Genomic DNA, 6,000 nt, shown 5'->3' with positions numbered 1-6,000 from the left:
CATTAAATAAAGCAGGAGAGCTGCAACATTTATGATGGAAGTATTCTCATCTGTGGCCTTTTCCTTTAAAGCATCCCCTGTCATACTTCTTAAGCTTAGGGCCATCACCTTAACCAAAGGGTCGAATGAAACTGATATCTGTCTAAGCTACACTTTTACCAATTTGTACCTCGGAAAGCAAGTGTGAACCTTGGTTACGCTTTTGTTATTGACGTTATTTTTGTTTGTTGAACAAATATTGCCTAACTATTATTAGTACAGGTTGAGTTATGATTACTGCATATCTCGTGAATGGAAGCAGGTCACTGAGCCAAATCTCAGTAATTTTTTCCTCATACCCTCTTAACAATGAACTTTCCAGCCTGTTCACATATGCATACTATCCACAGCTTACACTACAGAGGGGAAATTCCCTGCTAGGCAGATCCTTAGAGCCATACAGCCTGAATCTCTCATGAGAATGGTGAAAAGTAGACATGAGGGAAGAAAGTGATCATGCAGAATTGAGTAGGTCAAATCTCTGCATCCTAGGTAATGAGGCTAATGAGAGAGAATGCACCATCAATACTGCAGTGGGGACTAATGCAAGCCAACCCAGCTGCCTCAAGTTTCTTTTTGTTTTCTTCTCTCATATGTGGGACTGTGGGAAATATCTGTAAGTCTTGTATGGGTCTAAGACACAGGAAAGCAAGCAAGAAAGGAAGAAAGCAAGAAAGCAAGCAACCAAGGAAGGAAGGAAGAAAGGAAATGTTCACACTAAGAGTGGGCATGAATATCTAGGAAAGGAATGTCCAGGAATAATTAGGGTAAGTTGTTCTACCTCTTAAAGCAGAACTGCTGACAACTATGCATGCATGACTATGGAAAGAAATAACTGAAAATAGCTACTCTTGAAGGAAAATACAGCCTTCTCATCTTTAATTTTTAACAAAGAAAAAAAAAAGTTTCCTGGTCTGAACAGGTTTTCACATAGCTGTGAAGATCTGAGCTCTGATGTAATTAAGTTTTGTAGTGCAGCTTGAGGTACAATGAGTCACTGGACAGTGAGATTGAGATAGGGGAGTGTGCCTTCACAGAGAATTTCTTGTGCTGTTTCATATCTATATGTCATGATTTAGCTTTTCCTTCTCTTTGCCATTTGGTCTTTTGCTAGTGTGATTTGCAATAGGAACATCACAGGACTGGGAAGGAAGTCCAGTCTTGAATGCCACACTTTGCAGTATAAATGACTTGATGGTGTCCAGTCTTAACAAATAGTTATTATTTGTGGAGTGAGAGTACTGACAGTTTGAAATTAGTCTGGAATCCTCAACTGCAAATAAGGGAAAAGAAGAAGCCAGCTGAATTAAACTAAAAAGACCTAAAAGACATTGCAGCTGTTGCAGTGTGAGAAAACCACTTATCTAGGAGGCAAAATAGTTTCAAGAGGCTGGATGCTTGCAAAAAATCTACTGCTCCACCTGCAATAAGGAGTGTGGGAGGTTCTAATAGCTAATGACGCAATTTATTGATTTTCTAAGACTAAAGGAGCTACTCTATAGCTAGCAATTTCTCTAAGTCAGCACACAAAATAGTGCTGAGATTGAATGACTTTGCAGGATCACCTGTCCACAAAACCATCAGTGACTGCAAAGCTTTTCTGCTGCTGTAGCAGAATCAAATAGAAAGTACCTTATTTCTCCAGTATGCAGCTAGCAATTCATCACACCAAAGCAAGGGGCAGAAACTGCAGCAGGAATAACATGGGCTCTTTTGAATGGCATAGATGGTACAGAACCAGACTCTGAGCACCATGGTGTGTCTTGGGGGAGATATCAACAACATTCACAGGTACTGGGATCTCACTGGGTTCAAAACCCAGCAGCCTTTATTTGTATAAAGACAAAACACTACCATCCCACTGAGTTCCTGGTAACACGCTTGTTATCTAAATTGGAGGAAAAAATAGTCTACTATCGGTGCTTTAAATGTTGCTAATCCTCATTTCAAAATACATGTTAGTGTAGGATACACAAACTGAGGCAAGTCCAGACATTTATTTGAGCCTCAAAATACATTAATAATTGCTGAGTCATGGCAGAGAGACCTGCTAAATCTTCAGGTAGGTGCAGCAGCATCACACAAAAGATCAAGACACAGATCAGGCAGAAGGAGTAAATGGACACTCTGTAAGGGCATCTATTAAGTTCAGGAGACCAGCTGTAAAGGACTTGAATTTTACAGTACATAACAAAACCACTTTCAAATGAAGCTTGATCCAAGATTTGCTGCACCTATATTTCAAGGCAGAAAAAGTTATGAAAACCAATAAAAGAAGAAAAGTTACAGAAAACCTAGTGCTTCTAAGGCCCCTACTGGGAAAAGCATTCTACAGAGCTTTCTAGAAGAATTACCTAAAATTGATACAATATTTGCTAAACCTCTATGTTATGAAATGGAGGGATAAAGATAGGAAGAGAGAATTGGTTTCAATGCCATGCTTCCAATCATTCCAAGATTTTAAAGAAAACATAAGCTCTACCTCTAAGCAAAAAATGCTGGACAATGCAGTTGGCTGATGTCTTTTAGAAGGAAACTGGAATATATTGGGACAGATAAAACTTTATATTTGAAAAAGAGTCTTGTTACAAACTCATCCACTGTTCCACACTACTGCAAAAAAGAGGTAGACCACTAGATACAGAAGTATTTCATCTAACAGGAGTAAGATGAAACAGTTACTGCGGTAGTAATAAAAGCTGGGCTCACACCCATCTCCACAACAATTTCAAGAACACCTGGTATAAACATGGTATAAAAATCACCATCTGTAAGCTGCAATTAAGGACATTTTTGCCTTATTTCTCAAGGTATACTCAGTCTACTTCCACCTCAAATAGATACTGAAGAAGATAAGAAGTAGTGTTAAGAAACATGAGCTTACCAAATTATTGTGCTGTAAAACAGGCTGGGGTTTAGAACAAATGTGCTGCCTTTGCCAGCAAAGAATTCTTTCATTGGTTCTCTTTAGTGTTAAAAATCACTACAGACAGAAACATTAACTTGGTATGCATGAAAAATTTATACTGAAGAGCCCCCAAATGCACACTGGGAATCAAAAAGGTTTTGCCACAGGTCACTGTCTTGTCATTTAAATGTTCACACAAATTCACAGTGGATGTGACCTTTGCTTTTGAAAGCCCAGTTATGCCATTCATGTCTGAGAGTCTCAGTCAATAAAAAATCTCAACCTATTTATTGTTTTGCCATTTGAAGCAGGAGATAACAGTAAGCAAGCAGCAAACAGGACAGTCTGTATTTTACTACAGAATGAGTAAAACCCCAAGGAAATTTGGAATAATTAATTCCTCTTTAAACAACATCCTCTAGTGCAAAAAAGGATCAGTTTGTAACTCCCTGGTGGCCACAGAGAACTGTTGCATAGTATTTTTCATGAAATACTCAACTCCACAGGAGGAGCTGTTACAGTTTCTGCTTGGCCTTCTCCTCAGAATCGTACAAACAAGAGGTGAGCCTGTCTTACCACAGGAGACAAAAAGAGCTCACAGAACTTAATGCTGCCACAGATGTCCTTTTCTAGACACTTGATGTCTAGAAATACACTGGAGGAAAGAGAAACACCAAAGAAAGGCCAGAGATCAGCATTGACATAATCACAAATATACATTGGTAGTCTACAACCTAATATAAACTTTCTGAAAAGGCCAGTGAAAATACTTATTAATTGACACTCAGTGAGTTTGTGATGGCGAATGTAACACCTGTAATTCAATGACTGGAAGTTGCCTCCAATCTGATATTATTCATCAGTGTAGCAGCCTTCTCTTAAAAACTCTTTTCAACACCATTCCCTTCCCCTTTTTGTGTGGTCATATGCTTGTTGCAGTCAAGATTTGTCTCACTTATTCCTTGCAATTACTGATAACCTCACTCCTTTCCAGGGCCTCCGATCTTACAGTGATTCAGTATTCCCTTTGTTAAGTTCAAGTTTATAAAAGGGATATTAACAGGCTTAAAACCATAGGTTCAAGTCCCTCAGTTAATTGTTCCTCAAAAAGACTTTAGGTTTGCCATTGCTTTTATCCGTTGACTTAGCTGTGTAATTCGAGTACAATAATATAAAACAGGTAAACTGAGGCAAGACCTGATATTTATTTCTGAAATATTAGTGGATGTATATCATATGTCTACACAGTTCTACATACAAAGGTTTATGGCTTAATTTAAGATGCCCATACATATATAAGAAAGTTGTTTAAGCTGTGGGCACAGCTTTTGTAGTTCAGTTCATAAGAACTCCTGTAAGTGCAAGAAAAACTAAGGAGTAATAAGTAATATGCTCTTTCACAGCATAGAGACTGTGTAGGTTCATTAATAAAACTATATTTAGATTTCAGTAGATGCATGGTCTATATAGCCTGAAAAAGCCAATGTGTATCAAATACATCCTGAATTATGATGAAACTGTGAAAAAATGGTCTTCTTTTATGGATAGCAGCTCCCAAACAGAATGTGGATCACAGTTTTTATCCAAATGATTGTTTGAAATGATTTTTAAAACATCACATTATTGTCCTACCATCCTGCCATAATAATAATAGCAGAAAGTTTGATCCAGATATTTAGCAAGCAAGGTATGTTTTGGGTCCAAATGTGCCCAATAGCAGCCTGCCAAGCCACACAACAGCCATTGCCCAGGGTTTATCAAGCCCTTGTGAAGCCTCAGTAGAGGGCACGCCGCCATCAGATGCATTATTGTCCACACTGCTCAACAGTGTGGACAATAATGCATCTGCAGTATCATTTGTCACGCTACTGTCACATTGCAACCATTATTTGAAGCCTTATTGACACATTTACTTTGAGGAAACAAAGGTCTTTTCAGCAGAGTCCAAAGACAGGTTATTAAGTCAAAACCAAGAAGGTGACATTGTAATATCAGTGAGGAATAAAATGTTGTTAAAGTAGAAATTCCACTTTTCACCTTTGTGGAATAGCCCACTGTGCACTGGAGTCATGCTAATGGAAAAAAAACAAACCTGCAGATAGATTGGACAGGATAATATACAATAGAACAACTGAACTTGTACCATTTTTCTCAAGATGCCTGAGTTGTATCCTCACAATATCTCAAATAATGACTGAAAAATACAACTATGAAGAAGGATGCAGTATTTTCAGTATGACAAGGTTGAACGTAACTGCTTTATGGGAAATGAACAGCACCATATTGGAGTGTGAAATTCTGCAGATGAGTAGCAGATGGCAAATGAAGGCATGTGAATACGTGCACCTCATACTAAGTCAGGCTAATTTACTAGAAATTTGTGTTCTGCATTTTACGTATCAATTTTCTGTAAGTGTTCATTAAGAGTTAAAGCTGAATCAGATATTGCTTTCATAGTGTTCTCCCTCAACTGCAAATATTTGCATATTTTTAAAGCACTGTAATAGAGTTTACCGTGTTCCAAAGCTCACAGCAGCCCTATGGGTGTGGGTGCAAGTTTGTACACATCTACAACCCCATGGCATTTAGAAGTCCTGTAAGTAACAACTTTTGTTCATATTGACTTTGCATACAGAATAAGCACAGTTTTAGCCAGATTGACACCTTATTAATATAATTGTTCTAATACATAATTATTTTTGGATTGTGATTAGAGGAATTCATGATCGCAATGCACAGCCATTTTAAAGAACCCGTGGTGTTCTTTGGAGCCAAAAGAAACAACAGAGTAGTCAGTTAAACAGTCTTCCTTGAGTGTGACTTCTTAATGTGCACCAGAAAAGCACAGAGCTTGGTGTACGTGGGCTCTTACATCTGCATCTGCTTTTATCTTTGCAGTACCTTCAGTCACTGTGAAAAAATTTACAGCTGATGTATATTCAGGACAGAAGCCCAAATGAATGCATTTGGAACAATGTGTTCTTGCTCCCATTCTCATAATGAAATTTGACTTGAATGGGAGCAGTGCTGGGCTCTCTGCAGCTACTGATTAC

The sequence above is a fragment of the Passer domesticus genome, chromosome 5, assembly GCF_036417665.1.
Source record: "Passer domesticus isolate bPasDom1 chromosome 5, bPasDom1.hap1, whole genome shotgun sequence".
Lineage (NCBI taxonomy): Eukaryota > Metazoa > Chordata > Aves > Passeriformes > Passeridae > Passer > Passer domesticus.
Note: the sequence above shows the minus strand (reverse complement) of the source record.